At 37.4% G+C, this 25,602-nt stretch overlaps 1 long non-coding RNA gene across 1 annotated transcript in view; it reads left to right on the top strand.

The window, feature by feature from the left end:
• The window catches only part of LOC140620226 (uncharacterized), a 74,111-nt gene that overhangs the window by 21,128 nt on the left and 27,381 nt on the right, over nt 1-25,602 (top strand). The window contains exon 2 of the long non-coding RNA XR_012020005.1: nt 18,775-18,967. This is a non-coding gene — a long non-coding RNA (uncharacterized lncRNA). The remainder of the gene's footprint in view (nt 1-18,774; nt 18,968-25,602) is intronic.

The following is a 25,602-nucleotide window of genomic DNA, read 5'->3' as shown; positions in this document are numbered from 1 at the left end:
AAGTATATCGTTTCATAAGCACAGAGAATGTATTTTATTTCACACTGTGTTGGTTTGATACACAACTCTGAAACATTTAAACATCTTATGTGTGGGCTTCCATTGTTACTCTGGCCTTGGGCTTCTCAAATACTAGAAACAGGCCTATAAAATAAATAGTAAAAGAATGTGAACAGATCCATTTTGCCAGATCCTGACCTTTAAAAATAGCCAGCAGAACTACACATGATTGATTTCCTGGCCTCTAAAGAACCACTGGCACTACAGGTAAATTTCCAGGACTTCCCTTGTCCTGTTTTTCTCCTGTTTCATTCAGATTTCACCTCTATATTCTGTTGTTGACTCTCAGTTCTCTGACCCCAACCTAATTCTCCACCTCTCCCTTGTAAACGAACTGTTTGTGTGTTCTCCATTGTGTTGGGTCTTTAGCTTTTGATCTCAGGCTTTTTGATTGATCTCTTTAGTTGCCAGCTTCTCTGATGGTTTGAGAAGTGAGGGTTAGTTCTGGCCACTTAGAAGGCTGTTCTTATCCTTGGAGACTCAGCTGGAACCTGGCAAAATAACTCAGACTTCTACTGTAGGTGGTGGGCCAGAAAGATTAACACCAATTCATTATTACTATGGAAACAAGATAAAGAAATAGCTTTATCATAAGAAGGAAGAAGCTTTTTCTTTGTATATAAAAAATGCACATATGTAAAATACTACCAAAAATTCTATATATGTCATCTACCCTTATAAACGTGTAAGCTTCCTTGTGGAATCTCATTTCTTTACTCAAAGAAGGTTTCTATCTCTGAAAAAGACATGATAAATATTATCTGTCACATATATTTCTGTACCCTGTCTTATTAAATTTTAATGTTTGATTGCTCAGTGAAATAACATTGAATAAATCAGTGCAAATAAGTATCAGCATCTAAAATTTCATGTCTTGCATATATTATCTGTCACCTCAGCGTTACTTTTCTGCTCTCTAAAGGACTAAGATAATTCAATTACCAAAATACACATGGGAAAAACAAGATAGCGACTAAATACCACATCTTTTGTGTGAATATTTGTCATTTTGGCTGTTAAAAATGTAATCCCTTCAGTATTAGTACACAAATTCCTTTTGTGTGCAGTTTTCATCAAAGTTAATGTTTTTCTGACACTACAGAATTCTTGTAGTGTTTCTGGTACTATAGTAATTCTGTAGTATTTCTTTTACTACAGAATTCTTGTGTTATTCATGCATACTAAGAATGGCCCAAGCTCACCTAATGAAATGGTATTAAATAGATCTTTGATTTTAGTTAGAGATGCAGACATGAGGGGGTAATTTGACGCAAGATCTGATATCCAGTAGGTGTGCAATGATATGGCCCTACTGGATTTTTAGACACCATCCTGATGGTTCGGTGTCTGTGTATACAAAGAGATTTGCATTTTAAAAATCATCCATCCCTGGTTAGAGATAATTCATTCCAGGAACAACAGTGCATGCTGCCAAACTACTCCAGGTATCTAGTATGTTTTTCCTGCCTCTTTGTGTTTATGAGTTCCCTTGGATCTGTCTATTCCATAAGCCTTGTCATATATATTTTATCATCCAGATTTTCACTTGTTTGGTGAGCACTCATTGCTATTTTGCCCGAGACAAGATTGGTTTCCTTTGCTTGCAACCAATGTACTACAATATGATGTTTCTGAGAAGTAATATTTTTAGAAAATGTTATGATAGATAATTTAAATTGATTCACTTTCAAGAAAAATCTAGAAAAATCAAAAATTTATGTAAAAGATTAATCCTAAGAAACAATCTTTAAAAATAATAATGGAATGCATTTCTTTGGAGCATTTCAGGGTGTTTTTTTTTTCATTTAATACCTTCTTTGATAATAGCAACAAACAAGTGAGACCAGAAAGAGAGAAAATGTTGGCCTGATTTTATACAAAGACACAATGAGATTGAAAACCCAAGAGTCTAAAAAGTGTGTTTTTCCAGACACAGTGAGGCATAGGCCTAGGCCTGGTTGAGAACTCTAGAGAAGGAAATGCAATAGGTTTAATTTTTAACATGTAGCCTATGAAGGTACAAGCAGCATCATTACCTACTACTTCAATTAGATGCAGAAGGAAGATAAGCAGGCTTCATATATACTGGAATCATTTTCTTTTAACATTTAATTTATTTATTCATGACAGACACACACACACACAGAGGAGACACAGGCAGAGGGAGAAGCAAGTTCCTTGCAGGGAGCCTGACATGGGACTCGATTCCGGGTCTCCAAGATCACACCATGGGCTGAAGGTGGCCCTAAACCGCTGGGCCACAGGGGCTGCCCTGGAATCATTTTCTAATTGCTTGGGCTTATATTCCTTTGGACTGACAAGCACTCTAGCCGCCACCTTGCAAAAATGTTCCCATTATCCAGTTAGATTTACTGGATCATTTGTCAGAGAATTTCAAAGTCAAGCATTTTATGACTTTATCTCTAAGACTGGAAACTTGTATTCAAGTGAAACTGCGGGCAGAAACTCAATATGTAAACAGAGAAAGCTGGTGCTCTAAGTGAAGCAAGATTTGTGAGAATAGAGACCTCTGATCCCCACATGTAAGGCCCCTCTGTAACTCAGGGCTCCTCGGAAAAGGGCCTTAACATTATCAAAGTAGCCCTGTCCCCTATTTTATAAGTGAAAATATCCAGGCACAGATAAATTATGTGATTTTTTTCAAGCCTGGTCCTATATAGGAATTTTATAGAAGACCTGGAGCCCTGACTCCCAGACAAGTTTTTTTTTTTTTTCAAGTTCAGGGGAACACCTGTATTTCCACCCTATTCTCCCAAACTTCACATCAAAGGAAGGGCCTGTTCAGCATCTTGTGAAGATGAGCATGAAGAGCCATGACAGCTATACTAAATTGCGCATTCCTCAAGTCACTTGTGTGCTTTTTGAGGGAGTTTCTATTTCCCATGGCTAAACAGGCAATATAACTTATCTTCCAAATGAGAATACTTCTGAAAGTGAAAGTCTTCCCCCTACAGCTCAAAAGGGACCACAGGGCCCTAAGAGGATCATTCTGTGATGTGCCGCTTGGGACCAAGGGATGAGGGCCCAGAAAAAAATTCCACCCACTAGAGAGGGTGGGGAGAACATCTGAAAGAGCTGGGGTGGGGAGGCGCATTGAATGCCCCTAGGACGAAGTTGTAGATGTGGGTATGGGCGGCTAAGAGAAGTTAGCCTGGGAGTACTAAAGGGAGGGGGCAGTGTCCCAGAAAGTCAACCTCTAGGGAGGGCCCCAGGATGCCTTCCAGGGCTGCACTCCAGGCTTGTTTCCAAACTTCAATTGGGAATAAAGCCCTCTCCACTCCATTCAGGCTCAAAGCAGCCACGGGGTCTTTCTGACATATAGCTGTGACCCCAAAAAGAAATAGTAATAGTAATAATAATAATAATAATAATAATATAACACATGGTATAATACAATATAATTACACCTGGAGAGCAGGCCAGGTAAAGTAGGATGTATGATCATCATATCCATGGTATCTGGTGATATGTTTTATATAATTGGAATTATTCTATAAAAAAGGCGTTTAGCAGTCTCCATCTTACCCTTAGTTATTCAGAATGTCAAAATATATTCTGCACCACATAGATATGTAAACAGTCCCACTTATGTGGCAACATATGTACCTCCTGTCTGGTCTACTTGGAAGGCACACACATGAAAAGAGACTAAAAAGTGAGTGAATGTCATTCTAAAATAAAAATAGAAAATTATATGAAACAAAATTAGTGAATAAAAAATGAAAGTAATATCTATTGAGTTCAGTTTTCTAAGAGAAATTTCAGTATTGAAATCCTGTTTACTCTCTCCCATAACAGCATTTCCACTCTGGCCTTACTCTCTTGTGGTGGCCAAAGGCCAATATTGGGCTCTTTCCCAGCCCTTGCAAATGCAATTTTTTTTAAATATTTTATTTTTATTTATTCATGACAGACACAGAGAGAGAGAGAGGCAGAGACACAGGCAGAGGGAGAAACAGGCTCTATTCAGGGAGCCTGATGTGGGACTTGATCCCTGGTCTCCAGGATCATACCCTGGGGGTTAAAGGCAGTGCCAAACTGCTGGGCCACCGGGGCTGCCTTGCAAGTGCAATTTTGTAGGTTCCTTTATAGGCTGTTATTGCCTTTTCAATTAGCTATGTGTTCTCCTTAGTTACGAAGCAAATGATCTGACGAGCTAACTCTAGTCCTTAGGTTTGAAATAATCACCTCTATAACCATTTTAGTGACTTGTGCATTTGACAATCACTCCAGCTCTGCTTAACACCAAAATCAATTTCCAATTCAGGAGAAAAAAAAATGATTGGTCACCTGGTCAGTGTGTGGTTTCTTGATTCCTGTGCTCCTTAAATTATAAATCTATTAATAATATTGCTGAGATAGGGGAGACCCTTATAGGAAACACAGCTAAATTTTCACTTCCTTCACTAATTCTTGGCAATATATATATAAAACTCATGATCGTAAAATGACCATTAGGGTCTGTATAAGAACACTTTATTTGAACACACAAATTTGTACAAATTTTGTACACTTTTGTGTTTATTTTATTTCACAATAAATAAAAATGAAAAGCTAAAATATGATAGAATTAATTTTTTATTAGAAAACATTTCCATGCATTTAGAATTCTTTATTTTCCCTTTTTATGCTTCTTACACATTCCTAACTAGAATCCAAATTATTACTGGGTCTCCAATCAATAGGTCATGCTAGTCATGGAGCCCATTCTACTGCCCTGTCCAGGCAAAGAAACAAATTGGTAGCCCTGCCCAGTTTCTGAGTGTAAAATCCAGTCCTATCTATCCAAAAAGCCTGGCAAGACAACCTAGTAACCATGGGACTCATCCTACACTCCTGCACAGGAAGCCAAGCCAACAGCTCTGCCCAATTGCTAAGCATAGCCTCTGGCCCCATGGAACCAGGAAGACCAACATTGTCTTCGGGCAGCCTCAGAACCCAGCCTACTGTGTCACCAAGTTGTGAAGCCCCACCTACAAGCCCACCTAGCAGAGGAACCTACCCTGTAGTCCTGCCCAGTTGTTGAAACACAGCCTGCAGCCCTGCCCAGGCAGGGACTCCAGCCACTGACCCCACCCAATTGCAGAGCACAGTCTCCAACCCCACCCAATTGTGGACTACAGCTGGAGGTCAATGGCATTTTTTTACCAAAATGGAAAAAAAAAAAAAAAAAAAAGCACTAAAATTCACATGGAACCATAAGACACCCTAAATAGCCAAAGCAATCCTGAGAAAGAACAAAGCTAGATGAATGACACATCTTGATTTCAAGCTATAGTATAAAGTTATAATAATCAAAATAGTATGGTACTAGCATTAAAAGAGACACATAGATCAATGAAAAGAATTGATAGCCTAGAAAAAAAAAAAACCTGTTTGTAATCAATTAGTATCTTACAATGGAGTCTGTGTCAGACTCAGATTATAAACTCCCTGAGGGCCCATATAGCTCTGTACGGTGCCCATGATGCCTAGGAAATAACTTTTACTAGTAGATACTTAAGAAATCTCTGGAAAACAGTGTGGAGATTCCTCAAAAAGTTAAAAATAGAACTACCCTATGATCCAGCAATTGCACTACTAGGTATTTATCCAAAGGATACAAAATACTGATTCGAAGAGACCAAGCACCCCGATGTTTATAGCAGCATTATCAACAATAACCAAATTATAGAAAAAGCTCAAATGTCCATCAACTGATGAATGGACAAAGACAATGTCATTGACATTTGACAGTTGACAATGTCAACTGATGAATGACAAAGACAATAATATTAATGGAATATTATTCAGCAATCAGAAAGAATGGAATCTTGCCATTTGAATTGACATGGATGGAGTTAGAGGATATTATGCTAAGTGAAATAAGTCCATCAGAGAAAGACAAATACCATGTGATTTTACTTATATGTGGAATTTAAGGAACAAAACAGATGAGCATAGGGGAAGGGGGAAAAAAGAAAGGGAAGCAAACCCTAAGAGACTCAACTAGAGAGAGCAAACTGAGGGTTTCTGGAGGGGAGGTGGGCAGGGAAGAGCTAAATGGGTGATGGGTATTAAAGAGGGTGCTTGTGATGAGCACTGGGTGTTGTATGAAATCATATTGAATTAAAGCCCATCCTAATAAGTGATCCCATTTTAACTGGATTACCTCTGTAAGGACCCAGTCTTCACATAAGGTCACATTCTGATGTACTGGGGGTAGGACTTTACCACATGGATTTTGAGGGGACACAATTCAACCCATAATAACCACTTACACTTCTACAATAGTATTTCCCTTATTGGTTATGATAATTTACTTGTCTTGATTCATGATTAAACTTGAGACAATCTGAACACATAGTAGTCACTCAGTAAACATTGAGGGTACGAGTGAAAGTATGCTCTGAAGAACAATTATTGATCCTAACACCCGCCTTCTGCCTTTCCCATAGGGCTTCTTCTTCTTTTCTCTTTTAAAGATTTTTATTTATTTATTTGAGAGAGAGAGAGAGAGAGAGAGAGCAAGCCTGAGCATGAGTGGGAGATTGGATCAGAGGGAGAAGGAGAAGCCGACTCTGTGCTGACAGGGAGCCAATGCAGGGCTCGATCCCAGGACCCTGGGATCATGACCTGAGCCAAAGGCAGAAGCCTAACTGCCTGATCAACAGAGGTACCCCCTCTGTAGGCTTCTGGGACGGCCACAGGGCTTCTTAAAATTGATCAGACAGCCTTCTGCTTCAAATATCCATCCAGGCCTCACCACCCTTTTCCCAGGCTTGCTTTTTCCTACATTGTACCATGTTGTAGTGAATCTGAGCACATCTGTGATGTCCATTAACACTACAGGGACAGGGCCTTGAATTAATATTCATCTTCATACCCCCATTATACAGTGCCATGCTTGGAGCATAGTGAATGTTCAATGTTTATTGAACTAACAGAAACCAGCAGAACTCTGACCCAGACAAAGAAGTAAGGACAAAAAAATCTTTCCACAAAGGTATCTTAGGAATGACTATAATCTCTGTGACTTCAGGGCACATGGATCTTTCACTGTTGTCCATTCATTGAAACAGGTCAGTGTAACCTTCAGATTGCAGCTGCCTCTTATCACTGTGTCCCCTGAGAAGTGGAAATCAAGTTACACGGAAAGCAAAGTGAAATTACTTTGCAGTCTTCTCCCTGCTGTTAGTTCCTAAGGAAGGAAACAGTGTCACGTTTCATTGTCTCTGTATCACAATGGCAATAATAATAATAATAATAATAATTAATAATTATTAATAATAAATTTCCTTGCTTTGGAACAGTGATGTTCAGATCCTTAGGCTGCAGCAGCATAGGATTTTTTAGGAAGACGCATTTTTAGGAGAATTTGGCAACACAAGGAAGTGCTGCAATCCAGTTGTTAACACCATTTTAGCATTGTCTTAATTCCCATTCCAGATGTTCCACTTGGTGGGGTGAGAGTGTGAGCATTTTTTTCCTTGGAAATTCAGCAAATACCATAGCAGTGTATAGTTTGTCCTCATCTCCAGAGAGAGATTCTGAGAGGAATGCTTCACTTGGCATGAATTCAAGGACACCCATTATAATAGGAGAAATCATACATTACAGTAAAAGGAAATGTTAAATTTCACTCATTATTGTCCAGTTGCCTTAAAATATATTTTCATTTGAGACTCCTTCTGTGGAGACTGCAGTGTTGTGAGAGCAAATGAACAAAGAAATGAGCATAGATATATACGAGGCAGTAAAATCTTATTTAAAATACTAGAAATAGGGGATCCCTGGGTGGCGCAGTGGTTTGGCGCCTGCCTTTGGCCCAGGGCGCGATCCTGGAGACCCGGGATCGAATCCCACGTCGGGCTCCCGGTGCAAGGAGTCTGCTTCTCTCTCTGCCTGTGTCTCTGCCTCTTTCTCTCTCTCTCTGTGACTATCATAAATAAATAAAAATTTTAAAAAAATAAAATAAAATACTAGAAATAGTACACTTTATAGAAATTAAAGTACCTTGGGCATTCCTGCCATATGTGGAGTGAATAAAAAGTGTGATGAATCCTGAGCAATCTTTCAATTTACTATTGAATGATTGAGTTTTGCTTTTCTTTTCAAGAAAATTTAACAATTTAACAACCTGGTATGACATTAAAATAGTCTCATCACAATTTCTATGGTTCCATTCTTGATTTTGTGCTGTAGGATCTCCTTATAGGTGAATCTATAAATTAAAAATAAAAATCTCCTTTCAATGTATTGATAACTAAGTCATGATGCAGACAGTTTTATCAAGTGTTGCCTGACTTTGAATTTGGCTCTCTAGGAGGTCCCAGGTGTATTTTGCTCCAAAACATTCTCTCCAGATGTGTCTCTGCCATTTAGAATTGAATTTATGCATGCTCATATTCATATTTGAGACGACCAATACCTCAGTAATGTTTTTATTGATCTTACTGCAAAAGGATGAGAGCTTAATTGGTAGGAAGAGATTGGTTCTGTCTGGGTTTATTTGATAAGGTGGACCCTTAGGGGAGATCATTAGGTCTCAATGAAAAAAGAATTGGTCTTATTGCTGTCCTTTCAAACTGTTTCTGCTTATCTTATCATGAGGATGGTGGTGGGGCTCTGTGTTTAGGCATAAAGCTGGGCTGGATTTCATGGAATCCCATGGGGGCTCAGTGACCAATGAGAGGCTGTTGCTAGGGAGAGATTGCAACCAACATATGCTAACTAAATCAGACTTGATGTAAGTTGAAAAAAAAAAAAACAACAACAACAAGAGGAGATAAAATTCTCTTTGTGCATTTCTCTCTCTCTCTCTCTCTCTCTCAGTATTAGGTACTCTATGTGTTTCTGATTATAGCACTATTATTCTTACCTCTTATTTACCCAGACCTATTGTTTTTTCTTTTTCTTTTTCTGTCTTGTATACTTCAGCCATGCTTTTCATCTTAGCTACTCTACTGCCCTCTCGCTCTACCTATAAAATCACCATCTCTCAATTTGTCATAGATAATTGCTAGTGACTCAGTTCATAGGAAATCTAAGAATAAAAAAAAGAAAAGCTCATTAAATATCAAGGGTTTGTGGTGATAGAAATATGGCGATCTATGTTGAGGCAGCAGCTCAGGGACAAAGTCTGGACAAGATCTCAGAAACTGAAACATTTGGTATTTAGCCTGCCCACAGGGTAACTCATTTGTGCTGGAGTCTGCTTACAGGGAATCAACAGAAACTCCTAAAATATGCCAAGTTATGCAACACCCTCAAAATAATACAGTGCTTATTGCTCAATAATAATGTGTTAACTATAAGTAAATAGGAAATCAGTCCTTTCTGTTCAGGGAAAGTAATATAGTATACACCTTTCATGAAATTCAAGAATGAGTAAGATGAATCATATATTTATGAAAGCTTCAATGATTAGAGAAAATATCCATTCATGTCCAACCACACCTCCCTCATAGACTTGCATACCCCAAATCACATTAAGAAAGTGTTTCCTATTTTTCTCCCCTATTCCTATAATGAATGATGTTGGATCTTTAATTAAGCTGAATATTAAATAATGAATTACTTATTAAATTTTGACATTGAAAATTCTTTCCATGATACAGAAAAAAAAAGTCTAGTTTCTTGTCAGTGCTTTGAGTAACATTTTAAATGTTTGCTTTGTATTTGTAGCAACAGATCAGGTAATACAAAATATATTAATTCTCAGCTTTATTATTATTTATTTTAGGTTAATTCAATTTTTAAGCCAAGAGACTGGAACAACACAAATAAAGCTTTTTATTGTGGATTATAAGGCCAAATGAGTTCTGTCTCCTATTCTATTGTGTCGATAGATACTGTTTTACTGAATCAGTGATTCTGATCCCTGAACACTGTTTGTAAGAGCTACTGATATGGCTCCCTTTCTTAAGCCAGAAGGGCTTGGGATGTGCTTCATCTCAATACCATTAAAAACATTTTCTCATTTATTGTATGTCCTCCTTACAAACCTAGCTCCTGGCTGCCTGTGGTGGAATAGATCAACTAGTGAGGTATATATATCTGACATCCTTTCGTTTCAGAGTGAGTATCCATAATGTGGGAACATCCAGTTTTGAGGGAAAAAAAAGCAGTTTTGTGCTCTCTGTCAGATGTTCTGAGAGGTGATCTCACATTTTATTTACCAGACTTTGGTTCCATATTTGGCTCAGAGCTGCCCTGGAAATGTGTGGGATGTTTGTGAAATGTCTGATATGTTTGTAATTTGCATTTGCCAACTCTATTTGGAAATCCGTACAAGAATAGAGAAAAAAGTAAAGGCAACTATTATGTTGCCAAATGTGTAATTACTCTTTTTCATAATCTATTTTTCCTTGGAAATGATTGTTTTGATATCAGGCAATGAATTGTATCTACAGAGAAAAAAGAACCATGTTTACTATGGCTTATTTCCTAAGTTATATGTAACCAATGAGTCCTATCATTGTTAATCCTGTGCGCTATTTGCTATTCTCAAAAAACTCAAGACCTGACACTTCATCTTATGAGGTGATACAGTATTTCTGGCTGTGCAAGAAATGTTGCTATCATTTCTTAAGGCTCTCCATGGATGGCTCCACATTATGATTCCAGGCCATTTCTTTCCCTTCTATTTATTCCCTGACTTATGTTATCCCTTGGCTGGTTTTCTATACATTCCATCAGTTGTTTTGAATTATGCCATTCTCAACCTGAAAAATCTTCTTTTAATTGCTTTCATCCAGATTCTTTCCATTCTTCAACACCCAGATCAGTTATTTTATTATTTTCCTTCTTTCTCTTTCTTTCTTTCTTTCTTTCTTTCTTTCTTTCTTTCTTTCTTTCTTTCTTTCTTTCTCTTTCTTTCTTTCTTTCTTTCTTTCTTCTTTCTTTTTCTTTCTTTCTTTCTTTCTTTCTCTTTCTTTCTTTCTTTCTTTCTTCTTTCTTTCTTTTTCTTTCTTTTCTTTCTTTCTTTCTTTCTCTGTCTCTCTCTTTTTTTCTTTTGCAATGGGGAGAGAAAGAGAAAGAGAGGTGGGGGAGGGGCAGAAGGAGAGGGAGAGAGAGAATCTTAAGAAAGCTCCACACCCAGTGTGAACCCAACATAGAGCCCAACATGAAATTCGGTCTCACCACCCTGAGATCATGACCTGAGCCAAAATCAAGAGTCAGATGGTTTGACTGAACCACCCAGGTGTCCCTAGATTAGTTATTTTCTATTCTTAGAAGCCTTACTTTCTGGCTGCACTACGCTTCTCTGGATTATGGTTTTTTGTCTCACCATCTAGATGGTAAGTTACTTGAGAATGATGGTCATCTCATACTTTTCTTGTATTCTCCATGATATCTTGCACAACACTGGGCACAATGCAGACATTCACACTTGTGTATTCACATATTGGTTTTAAGCCGTATATATATAGTATAAAAGCCCCCAACTTAATGCCCTCTACCTGATACTATAATGACATGAGAAATGAGCACCTTTTCCCTTCCTCTCTTAGGGACATTTATGCTCTAAGGTAATGAAAATAATAAAATAACTATTATCTTTGTCATTATTTATTCATTTATTTATTTTCTTGAGAGAGAGAAAGCAAGGGAGAGAGCTAATGCAAGCAAGGAGAGGGGCAAATGGAGAGGGAGACAAGCAGACTCCCTGCTAAGCAAGTAGCCCTACGTGGGGCTCAATCCCAGGAACCTGAGATCATGACCTGAGCTGAAATCAAGTTTTGGCAACTTAACCCACTCAGCCTCCCAGGCAGGCTGTCATTATTATGTTATATATTGCATGGCGACCACATGAACTAAGTTCTACATATGTCATTTAATTTGATCCTCAACAGTCTAGCAAGAGATGTATTGATATTGATATTTTAGAGGTGAAGCTATATTTTAGATGCTGAAGCTCAGAGAAATTAAATGAGTTTCCCAGGGTCACAGAGATAGTTAATGATAAAGCTGAACTAGAATCTAGGTCATCTTTTGTGGAGGCCAAGAAAAATTAAGGCCATCCCACCTAAAGTTTAGCATTAGCACAAGTACAGCCATCTTAGGTCCCTGTGAATAATAGCTGAACTTTAAGAGGAAAAACTGCAGAATGTCCTCAATGTCCTTGGCAGGTAATCCCATATCAGAAAGACAACAGAGCTCAGAATTGCCCTCGGCAGAGAATCCCATATCAGAAAGACAACAGAGCCCACGCCCGTGGTAGAAAGTCCCATCTTAGAATTCTTCCATCCCTTCTGGAAATCCCCTAGACCAGCCTATAAAAAAACCAGCTGTAACCCACTTCGGGTCCAAGTCCCTGCTCCGCTGTGTTATACTTGGACCCAAGCTTGAGCTTGCTAATAAACCCTCGTGCGCTTGCATCGGTGTCGGCTCCTTGGTGGTTTCTCGGATTCGCAATCTTGGGCACAACACTTTCTCTTAACAAAACAAAGCAATGTGTTCTTTTTCTTGTCTTCTTTTGCCATGTTTTGGGGATTGAGTGAAGAGTCTCACTCACCATTCATCACATGTTCCTTCCTTCTCTTGCCAGATACTGCCAGCCCTCAGGCCTATAACCTCAGGTTGCCCAGGGGCCTCCTCTGCAGGGCTTGCAAATGTCTTCCTGTCCTTAGGGAAAATTCTTGTACTCTTCTCCAACTCTTTCTTCTACTGCTCTTATGCCTTCCCAGGTGACAGGCAAGCTCATATCTGATAGATTGATCTTCATACTGTACTAATAGATCATTGTGACTCATTTTTTTCATCCTTATCAGAAAAAATTGTGTGCTGAAAGTGAGCCCTAAGGATCATAGTTTTTTTATTCTCAACTAATGAAGTTCTAATAATGAGAATTTTATCGTTAAAGAAAGTTTTAGAAGCCTGAGCCTTTCAATAGTGCCTCTCAAATCACATCATACACCAACTGCCTACACAACCTGAAAAACATTTAAGTCTAACTTTGATTTCTTTTCCCTCATCTTTTCCTTGGAGCAAAGTGAGTTTTCAAGAAGTATGGTAAACTCTGCCTCCCATGCTTACAGCCTCCTTTGTATTATTTTGCTCATTTTAGGAATTTAAAATTTAAGACATCTATTCCCAATGCCTTATATGGCAGATGAATGCACTTGATCTCAAGGATGTACCCCCATGAGAACAAGAACTTTGTCTCATGCTTACTGTTTGGGAACTTGGGAATCAAGGCTGAGCCTTGCCTGACAGGGTAAGCTATCAGGAAATACTGACCGAGTTAATTGATGAAATTAGCATGTATCAAATTAGTTATTTTGGATAACCATGAAAACTAATATTTATTAGACTAACTATATGCCAGATGTTTTCTTAAGCTTCATGTATTTATTTTTAGAGGATGAGAGAGAGTCCACTCATGTGAGTGGGGGGAGGGGCAGAGGAAGAGGAAGAGAGAGAATCTCCAGCAGACTCCCAGCTGACCACAGAGTCCAATGTGGGGCTTGATCGCATGACCTGAGCCAAAACCAAGTCAGGCACACAACCGACTGAGCCACCCAGGCACCCCTATGCCAGATATTTTTATAAGCACTTTGCACACATTAACTTAGTACTTAGGTCAACTTCCAATACCTGTTTTTTTATATTTATATATATAAAAATAACATAATATTTTGGTGCCTTCTGAAGATATCTAAGGCACCAAAATATTATGCAGTTTAACTAGTTTTGGGTCAGTTTCAGATCGGGTATATGAAACCAGGCAAACTCAGTTCAAAGAGTGACTAACTAAGAAAGTTGTTCAACTATTAAATCCTCCAGAAATATTGCCTCCACCATCCCTAAGACAGACTAGGTAAAGTGTTCCATTTTGGATCACGTTATAGCATATGATTTGTATATATCACATTGTATTATAATGACTTGTCTTTGTCGTTCTTAATTTAAATGACTGGGTTTAAACGGAAGGTTATGAAAAAAATTGAAGCAAAATATATAATTAAAGATCAATTTGGGATAAGGTTAGAATAACAAAGCATTCTCTATCTGGAAAATTATTTTGATTGTTATATAAAAGATATAGATTAGGATAACAAACAAAAATAAACACTACCAGACCCTAGAGCCCAATGATTCTCATTTTTTGTTAATTTCTATAATTAGAATTTGCTAAGCAAGAGCATCTGATTTTCTTTGTACTTTCAGTTTTATTTTATACAGTGTTATCTAGGTCCAAGTAAATATCATTTGCCACAGATAGAAGTTAATTAACTCTCTATTATGCTATCCTGTATTAGGTGTTCATTGCCCCTCATATTTATTTGATAAGTACTAACATCTTTGTCATTGGGAAATATGTTCTCTGAGTTAGCACTATGGAAATGCAGAGAGTGACCCTGCTGTGGTTTATTGGGTCAGGTCAGAGATTGAAAGGTCCCAGATGGCTGCAGGATCTTGCAGTATGTGGGTCTGTTGCTAGGAGACCATATTGATCTTTTCTAGCCTCTTAGCAGATGACCTCCTCTACTTGCCAGTGATTGATTGCCATCATTTACAGCATTAGGTAGAGTGTTTGCCTTGTCTTCAGTATTTAAAAAGTTTAAAAATCTAATCATTAATGCTTAAAATGCTTTAAGGTCTTTTTTTAATGCACCCATAGCAGCCTATCATTAGGAATGCCTGTTCATTTAACATGGCCAGTTTCAAATATGGTTCAATAGATATATATTTTCCTGCCTTAATATAAATAAAATGTGATTATCAAAACCAATTTGCTTATATTAAACAAAGTTAATTTGGTTTTTACTGGTCAAAACCAAACTGTGTTGTGTCTGCCTTGCCCAGCTCTTTGTCTTAGGCACAAGGCTCCAACTAGAATGCAGATAGGTTTCGTACATTAAAATGTTCCACTTGCAGAGAATAACAGAAGACTTAATTGCACCTCAGTGCTTTCATGTCTGGCCCCTAAAGGTCAAGTTGGACAGTGCAGTCAATAACTGGACAGCTAGTCCAATGAGAGCGCTTTTCACGCCAGTGGAGAAGGGCAGTACATTTGAATGCTGCTCCAGTCTCTCAAGAAGGAAGTTTATACACAAGTCAGGCTTCCTGGTTACAGCTCTCAATGATTAAATGCCTGATATAAATATAGTGCTGTCTAATATTTTAGGGTGGATTAAAAAAATCAGATGGAGACAGCCTTGAAGAGAACAGCTTTCTGTTAGACTTGTGAAAGATTCCATTTAAACAGATACTGCAGCAGTATTTTGCTCAGCCTGCCCTGTCTGAGAGAGGGTCTTGAAGACCCTAGTATCCTATAAATCTTGACTTTTCTAAAGTTTCTGGGAGAAATGGAGATGTGATGGGAGTTTTCATGAAAGTAATGGTGATAGATACTAGGTGCTTATTCTGTGTCAAACATTGATCTCAGCAATACATAGGTATGCACGTGTACACATGCACACACACAGATAGATAGCTATTATTTTTATTATCCATCATAACAATCCTATTAGGTAGGTATTATTATTTTAAATAAGATGAGTATATTGAAGCACAGATGTTGCAAATGATTTGCTAAGGTCTGTGCAGACAGGAAGTGGTGAATGGAACCAGGATCCATCCCATACAGTTCGAACGCAGAGCCAGGAGTCCTAACCACCATTATCACCCTCTGCCTTGCAAGAATGAGATCTGGATCTGATCCAAAGCTTCTCAGTAATTATCAGAGAACTCCAGCAATTCTCATCCCTCTATTCACCTCATCATTGGTCCCTTGATGCTTTGCTGACAGCAGTCTCCATCAAATATTTTGCTGACTTAAAACATGGGTCTGAGGAAGGAATTAGAGCAGCAGCACTTCCCATCAGGCCTCCCCAGGGAGAGGTGAGAACAGGTTTCCAAATCACTACTGTAGAGTAGTATTGTCATCCCCTTCCCTGTGTGAACAATGACTACACTGTCTTGCATTTCCACATTCCCAGAATTTATACATCTCAATTCAGTGATAGCCACCTCACCTTCCTAAGTGCCCCTTAATCTTCTCCCATGAAAAACAGAGAAGTGATTAATATCTGCAAAGCAGTAAGAGAGATACTGGACATGAGGTAGCATCCCATCTGTGGAGACTGGACTACAAGGAGCATATTCTTAAGGATTTTATTCACTTTTAAATCCTGGCAATGTAATTTTTACTCTACAAAACCTAATTCGTATGTGCTTGAAGCCAATAATCTTATTCTTATAAAAGCTTCTGAAACCATTGACTCATTGAAGCTCATGAAATATAAATAATTTGAAACATTTTAGGGTTCATTGTTTTCTTTGGATCTCCTATTACGCTGCAGGATGGTAGTGTCTTAGAGAATTTTCAGTTTGGTCAATAAATAAATAAAATTTCAGAAAATGTGTATGTGTAAAAGGGACAGTGTGGATATCTCAATGGATATATTCCTAAGTTATAGTAATAGTAGCTGACATGTGTAGAGGCTTATGTCCCTGGTACTGTTCTAAACATTGTACATGTATTCTCTCATTTAATATCCACAGCCATCCTGTGAGGCAGGTTCTAGTATTATCTTCTTTTAGCAAATGAGGAAACAGAGACACAGAGGATTTCACCAACTTGCCACAGAATACACAGAAATTATTTGCCAGAGATAGGATTTGATCCTAGGCAATTAGGCTGACTGGCCCATATTCTTAAGTAGAGTGTTTACATTCATTTTAATTATTGGAGAACTCTTTTTCATTAAGTTGATCATAGCAAAACTTTCATTACAATATGTTTCATTGCAATAATTTAATATAATGCCTTAACTGAAATTTTCTATTGGCTCAATTTTTGTTAAAAGTAGAATTTTCCTCATATTTAACCAAAGAGAATCTCCACTCTAAAGTTTGAGTTCAGTTTGCATAGGATCTATTGTGAGAAATTTTATCCTATCTCCATTACTCCAGGGTCACCACACTACAACCAGGTCTAAAACATGCTTGAGCAAAGCATATTTCTGCCTGTTTAGCACTGAAGTCCCAAATATATATAAAAAAAAAAAACATACCTACGGTTATAATCATAATTTTAGTTTTATGTATAGGCATTCATAATTTGTATAGAGTCTTATATGTGTATATACGTATGATTTGTGTGTAGAGATAGAGATAGATGATAGATAGATAGATAGATAGATAGATAGATGATAGATAATAGATAGACTGAGAGAGTGAGAGAGAGAAAGAGAGAGGAAGAGAACTATATGTAGGTGCCCATGTACCCCAGGCCCAGAAGCTAAATCCTAACTGGACTAAACAAACCATCGTAATTACATTCCCTTCACCAATAATTATAAATGGCATTTAGCACCATTATGGACCATTTAGCACAATTATGGCCCATGAGATATGTTGAGGAAGTCAGATGGTTGAACTTCTAGCAAAATTCTTCTTGTTGCACTGGATTAACCAACCTGAAACCATGAACTGTGCTACAGATTGTTATATGAGATAAGTTTTTCTGGTTGTTTTAAGCCTGTGTGGTCAGGTTTTCTATTACTTGTTGCTTTAAGTCCAAGAGAAGTTATATACATCAGGGGTGAACAAACATTTGCGAAAAGGGCCAGTAAGCATTTTCAGCTTTGCAGGTCATATAATTCTTGTCACAATTACTCAACTCTGCCCTCATACCATGGAGTGGCTTATAGGTAACACCATTCAAATGCGTGTGCCTGTGTTCTAATAAAACTTTATTTACAAAACAGTTTTCTAAATTAAATTTATTGAACAAATGCCACCTCAGTCATAAAATCAACAATTATAAAGCCATCCAGAGACCCCCAGATATTTCTTTGGGTCACAGTCATAATTTTGAACCTGAGAGACTATGGGAGAGAGTCATTGACGTGGGGTCCAGTTTCAGCCCTATGACTTCTCTGTATGACTTTAATTAAATAAGTTACCCAGCTTTGCTGAACCTTGGTTTCTTTATGGGCAGCATGGGGAGTATTAGTAACTCCCCATAGTGTTGTTAGATTGGAAGTGAAGTCTAAAGTTCTCTCAACAGAGTGTCTGGCTTCTGCTAAACGTCAGATCTTATTCTGTTTGTCTCCCGTGGTTTCTGCAGGGTCACTCCTCCTAACAGTCTGCTTTTTCTGCCTGTGGGAGTTCAGGTGCTTATTATTGTTGTTGTTTTTTAAATAACACAAAATCAAACGTATTTGCATGCACAACAAAGAGGATTAGGACTTTAGGCAAAACAGGAAAGCAGTTGTCTGTCAAATGGAGAGCAAGATTCTTAAGTAACTGACTATGGGACCTACAATGATGGGAAGACTTGCAGTGTTGCCTTCAGAAGTTATGTCTCTATACCTGATGCTTCAGCAGGCTTTCAAACATGCCTTAGTGCCAGGTTAGTTCTTCTAATTCCTTCTGACAATCAAGATGGTTTCAAAAGGATTTGCTTCACTGGCCACTGTTTGCCAATCTCTGATATAGATGATGTTCTCAAATATTTTGAATCAGAGTATGCTTAGGTGGATCAAAGTCTCTACACTATCTGCTTTATTATACAATAGAACCCTTCCAATTGCACACGAGAAAAAAAACAAACCCAAACTGAGTTCCTCAGTGAAGGAGACTTATTAATGCAAATAACTGAAAGGTCCAAGCACAAATTTAACATTAGTCTAGACTTGGTCCAGGAGTTCAGATAACATTATTAAGTTATCTCTTTCTCTCTATCTCTTGGTTTAGCCTTCTGCTGGCTGGATTTATCCTCAGCATACCTATAATGGTCCCTGACACTTCATGGCTCACTTCTTTCTGCCAGTAGTTCCAAGGGAAGAGGCATTCATGTAAATCCTGGGATTCATTGGAATCAAACCAGTTTGGGAGATTCGTGTGTTCCTGCACCAATCATTCTTGGACCAGCACAATTGGAATTATGGTAATGGGTCAATAATGTGCCAATAATAAAAGTAATCTTTCTGATACATCCCTAAAAAGTGGCACCATTGCTGAATCATACAGACTAAGGATGTGCAAATAATGGTCCCCAAGGGTAACATAAAATTCTGAGAAAGAGCTTACAGGTGGCAAATATCAACTGTGTTTGCATCTTGAATATTTGAATGCAATTTCCAAGAAAAGATGTAATTGTAGAATATGTATAATTATAGAATATGTAAGCAATGGCATCACCTTATCTACAAAACCAGCCCTGACCCTGAGAGGTAAATAACTGCCCCCTGCTCTATGCACCTACAGCTCCATCCCCATGCCCCATATCATATTATCATAGCCCATTAATGCCTCAAATCACTTGATAGCATATATTTCCCGACCTGTGACTACATTTTCCATAATAGTAAAGAAGTTATCACTTCATCGTGTGCCTCGATTGATTTCATAATGCCTAATGAATAGTAGAAACTATAACAAATGCTTATTTCTTCAATAAACTATCTCCAGAATTAATCATACAATAAGCAACAATATTAAAAGATATCAGATTACATTAAGTAGTCAACTCAGACCCCCAGTTAGTCTGATATTCTACAATTGATATTTATCTCCTCACCTCCCCTGCCAATACTCCAAAAAAGCCTTTTTTGTGTTTGTTTAAAATCATTTGCATATTGTAGAGACCTATTGACCCTGGGAGGAGAAATACATAGAAATAGAGTAGTACAAAGTTCAGGCTCTCACATCCAATTTGGGGCTTTGATGACACTGCTTAAAATTAAGATTGAAGAGTTTGTCAAAAACACAAGTTGCTAGACAGTCTTGAATTTACAGGATTTTATCAACTGGCCCAAGCAAATTTCTTAATTCTTTCAAGGGATTATATGTTTCTGAAGGACCTGGGAACCACCTCTTTGAAACATGGTCACTGAAGGAGAGAGCACCTTTATCCCCCAGTCCCTGTAGGAGGCCAACTGCCTAAATTCAAAAAAAAAAAAAAAGAAAGAAAAGAAAAGGAAAATTAGCAAACACAGATGGACTGGTCACACTGACCACCCTCTCTCCTAGTATCCTTCAGTACTTTTCCATTAGCTCACCCCCTGGTTTTAAATATGCCCTCCCACCTCACCTTTACTTTCAGCAAAGTTGAGTTCAATCATTCTACCTTACTGCAATAGTCTTTAATAATTTTTTTCCTACTTAGTTGGTCTGATGCAAACCAAGAGTGCCTAGAAAAGGTGGGAAAAAGTGTTTACAAAATTTTTTTGAAGACAACAGAAAGAAAGTTCACAGGACTTGAGGGACCATCACCCCTCGAGGAAACAGAAGCCAACTCTGGGGATTACTTTTGCCTGCAAACCATTTGTCTATAGTGGTGACTGGTTAAGAATATGAATAGAATCTTCAGAGGTTTCATCTGGTATAATTGTTCCAAATATTTCTTGCCCCTGCAATGCACACTTAAGGAACTTATCTCCCTTTGGTATCTGGGTTGTGTCTTGATTGTTTTGAACAGAGGTATGCAGAAGTGGTATCTGGAATGTTCAAGCTTAGGTATTAGGAACACCTCACTGTTTCAATTTCTTCTCTCTTGGGACACAAACACCACACTGTGAAAAAGCTCTAAATGCCACATATATGGAGGAGTGGTCACAGATGCATTATTCATTATAATTCACAGCATAAACATCCCAAATATTTATCGGCATCAAAATGGGTAAATACATTAAGATATGTTCATGCAGTAGATACTTAAGAAAATGAAAATATACTGCTATGTGCAACAATATGTATGAATCATACAAACATAATATTGAGTTAAAAATCACACAAACATAATATTGAGTTAAAAATAGGCAAATCTAACACATGGCCTGTTAAAAATCGGGAGATGTCCTTGAAGTGGAGTGGGAATGTTCTGGCCAGTGGGAGCCTGGAGAGAACCTCTCTAACGAGTCATGTCCAATTTCTTTACCTGGGTGGTATTTGTATGGACGTGTTCACCTTGTAACAATTCATTAGCTGTTCTAATTCAATTGATTTTTTTTTTAATAACTTCAGATTGAACCAAAACAGAAAACCTTTCCTTAGCCATAGCTAATAGATTTTACCAATATTTAGGGAGCAGGAAGAGAAACTAAGTCTATGAAAGAAATAAGCAGCTCTACCTATATGCTGTCATATCTATGCAATAGCAGTTGGATTTATTTTAAATATTCTATGTGTAATCTCACTTGTATTGGTGTCAAAAGTCTGTCCCCTTTCCTGGTTTTTTGATCATTTCTGTTAACCTTTTGGAGTCCATATTACCAGAAGACTTAGCTCTTTTTTTCTTTATGGGGAGCGTTCAGCTCCCTTTTCTTGTCACTCCCTGCTCTCATCCTATTTCAGTAAATAGATTGTCTTCTGGGCCAGAGAAGTTCACATGGAAATGCTCACTTGTCTTATCCTTCAGCATATTTGTTTTCTAATTTACATTTCTCCACCGAGTTTATGTCTTTAAATGTCACATGATGATGACTTTCAATCTGAGGAATAAAGCTTCTCAGTTTTCAGAGAGCAAACAACCTTGTCTGCTTATCAAACTGAAGTAGCAGAGAAAAATGTGACTGTGAAGCCATTTCCACTGGTTCAGGGAATTTGCTCTCACCTATTCACTTAGTGCCATTAAACCTGACAGCTTCCAGCCTTCAAATGATTCCTGTGGTGTTAAAAGTCTATGTGTATTTCATGTCATTCAGCTAGTTTATAATGCTAGCTTGGCTCTTTCCTCTCCACAGAGATCCTATGCAGCTCTTTCTCAATGATAATTGTACATTTTTTCCCACCTATTCTTTCACTGAGCTACTGGGCACATTTCTGTACCATTTGTTGCCATTTAGAGAAATTACAGTGATATTTAGCTTTTTGTTCTTGGGGTTTATAATATAGCATATTATTACCAGACTATGCTAAAGCATGAAGATACACAGCTGAAAATACATAACCACAGAACATCATTGATTTATAAGTGACTTTTGAGTGTGTGTTTGCTTTAGGAAGGGCTATGCAAAGCATTGTTATGATTCGGCAACAATGACACAGACACACAACCCCTTAGAGAGATAAGATAACAAATAAATTATATCTAGGAAGAACTACAGATTTTTTCAAACTAAACGACCTTAAAGATCCAATTCAAACCTTCATGTTTATATCTGAGTCAAGTGAAGTCTAGAAGGGTAAATGGATGCCTAATGCTTTCCAGCCAGTAAGAAAGGCAGACTGACATTGAAAACCAGGCGTGCTCTCTACCACGTAACATATATATGTATAAACAAGTGCTAAAATACAATAAAAATAGTTGTGAAGCTCAAATAATTCTTGTTATCTACTGCATATGACATCCATTGAATCGATTTTGCCATAGTTTAATTTTGCTTACTAATTAGGCAACCTCTATTTTCTTCAACAAGTGATAGTAACTATCCTGCCCTTACCTTAGAATGAAAAACCAAGGTGATCTTCTCAGTACTAGATCCCTGAAAGAAAGTGCCCTCTATAAATATCTACTGTCACAACTTATTTAAAGAGGTTTGGAAATAACAGAGGCCAAACTGTTCCAATGCAAATAAGCTGTGCAAATATGCCAAGATGGAAAAACCGTAATATGGCCAAAAAAGAAAGGGAAGGTAGAAAAGAAAGAGAAGGAGAAAAAGAAAAGAAAGAATGTCAAAGAGCAGTTGTAGGAGGAGAGAAAGGGGAAAAAATGTAATCCAAGTAGTCTCAATGTGAAGAGGTGAAGTCAAACTATTCTATGAAATAGAGGATCACACCACCAAGAATGACATAGCCGTTTTGCAGATATCTTTGGGGACCAACCCTGAAGCATATTTACAGAATGATATACAACCTACTGATATAAAATTTGATATCAAAGAGAATTACAAATAGATTTTACTACCACTGAAAATGAACATAGAACTTCTGTGATAAAATAGCCACCCCAAGGAAACTTTCCTTTTCATATGTAAGGAAAGCCTACACACATAAAATCTGGTTTTATTTCCAATGGTACTTTTGTTTGATATGTTGACAATGGGCTACTTTGTTGAAAAACATTTCGATGAAACTGTTCCTTTTGAATGTTGAAATAATACTGAATAATTTGGGAGAAAATAAAATGGACAAGTTCATAGATAATAAACACATCTATTATTAAGCCTGAAATGTTAGCAGTGAATCCCGGATGAACTGAGATGACCAGATGCAGGAATAATTATGAATACTTTCACATTTAGTAAACAATCCCAAAAAGATGTGTTAACATTAAAGGGACATTAAACAGCAGCATGAAGTTAAGTGGGAAAACAAAGGAGAATTGCTTTGTTTAAGAATGAGTTGAGGGATCAGGTTTTGTTTGTTTGTTTGTTTTGGATCAGGTTTTTAATCATAAATTACAGTATCAACTATGTTGCCTTGCAAAAAGCTACCATTTGAAAAATACATTTATTTGTTAAATTATTTGGGCACACATTATAAGCAACATTTTGGTTTTATTTTTAATTTAATGAATGAATTGAGCCTGTAAACCACTTATTTTGGCGTTATATAAACAAAGCCATTAATTCTTTCTTTTGCTTTTTTTTTTTCCTTTAGTAATCTAGGTGAACAAAAATGAGTTGATCATAACCTTTGGTTCACAGTGCACTTTCATCATTGTTTGAATGGCCAACTTTTATTTATCCATTTATTCATTTACATTTTAAAATTATTTATTTTAAAAACTGGTAAATATATAAAATTTACAACATCATTTTAACAGTCTTTTAATATATAGTTCACTGCCATTAAGTACATTGGCACTGTTGGGGAACCATCACCACAGCCTATTCATAGAAGGTTTTTCATCTTACAAAACTGAAATTCTGCACCACTTAAGAGCTCCTCCTCCCACCAGCCCTTAGTAGCCACCATTCTACTTTCTGTTTCTATGAATTGGACTAATCTAAGTACCTCATGTGAGTAGAATCATTCAGCATGTGTCTTTTTGTGATTAGCTTATATCACTTCGCATAATGCCCTCCAGTGTCATCCATGTTGTAGCATGTGTCAGAATTTCCTTCCTTTTAAGGTTGAATAATAGTCGTTGTATGTTTGTGCCACATTTTGTTTATTCATTTGTCCATCAGTGGACACTTGGATTACTTCCATCTTTTGACTATTATGATCAAGGCTGCTATGAACAGGGGTGTGCAAATATCCTTTCCTACCCCTGCTTTCAATTTTTTTGGATATGGACCCAGAAGTGAGATTTCTGGATCATAGGTAATCCTATTTTTAATTTTTTGAGGAATCTCCATACTGTTTTCCATAGCGGCTGCACCATTTTACATTCCCACCAGCAGTGCACAAGGATTCCATTTCCTCCTCATCCTCACAAACACCTAATTCTGCTTTTTTGATAGTGGTCGGGGTAAGTGGGGTGAAGTGGTATCTCATCACCACTTTTGTACCTACTTTTAATACTATAAGAAATATCCCCCAAATCTATCACCTAACCAGAACTAAAATATTATAGCTATGCACATGTTCCTCTCTCATTTCCTCCTCTGTCTCTCCCTAATGGTAATCTGATGTAATTGCTTGGCATTTCTCATTTTTTTTATAGAAATATGTATATAGTCTATGTCTAAATATCTCTACTTTTACTTGAACCGTGACTATCACTCCTGAAGAAAAAGAGAACTTAACAGACATATCTCTCCAAATAGGAACAAAGATAATCATGACCACAGCCACTAAGAAACCAGTTAAACCTATTCACTTCTTGTGGTTACAATAAGTTAATGAAAATTTTATGTTAATTAATTAATTGACTTCAAATAATTCTTTCTAATTAATAGTAGTTAACTGTACCAGGCATTGCAGAATGTCCAAAAATGAATATAAACAGTCCCTCCATCAATACTGAACTTGTTGTCCAGTCATTTTTTTGTTCGCTTCATGTGTTCAAAGCTATAGGATATACCAAGAAGTTTAATAGACGCTACTCTCTTCACAACCTTGCAAGATCATATGATCTGTATTCTTAGTCTGATTTCTTGTCATTAAACCTGTTTCCTTTTCTTTGGAGCACACACCTAGAATATATTTTCCAGATCCCTTTGTAATTATCCAAGGCCATGTGTATGGGTTCTGGTTAATGGATTCTGGGAGGAAATGATGTCCACCTCCAAGGGGGGAAACCTCACCCAAACTTCCCCTCACTCTTTACCCCTATCCGCTGGTCAAGGACACGGAAGGTCTAGGGAATGGTGGAAACACAAGTTAGAAGGAGCTTCCATCCCTGAATCACTTTATAGCTGTCTGCCTGCTGAACAGTCACCCAGAAGAGCTCTGAGCAATCACTTAAGCTTCCACAGTGTTAAAAGGACTTTATTTTCTAAAGTGGGAAGATAGGTAATAAACCAGTGAGCATTTAATATATAATATAGTGATGATAAGTGTTAGAAAGGTGCTTAGTGAGAAGCTAAATGATTTGGGGAGATATTTAGATAAAAATATGAAGTACTGGAAAAGAATGAATTAAAAATTTCAGAGAAATATTAAAAAGCTGAATATCATCAACATTAGAAA

Source organism: Canis lupus, chromosome 28 (assembly GCF_048164855.1).
Source record: "Canis lupus baileyi chromosome 28, mCanLup2.hap1, whole genome shotgun sequence".
Classification (NCBI taxonomy): Eukaryota; Metazoa; Chordata; class Mammalia; order Carnivora; family Canidae; genus Canis; species Canis lupus.
Note: the sequence above shows the minus strand (reverse complement) of the source record. Positions and strands in the feature narration are given on the sequence as shown.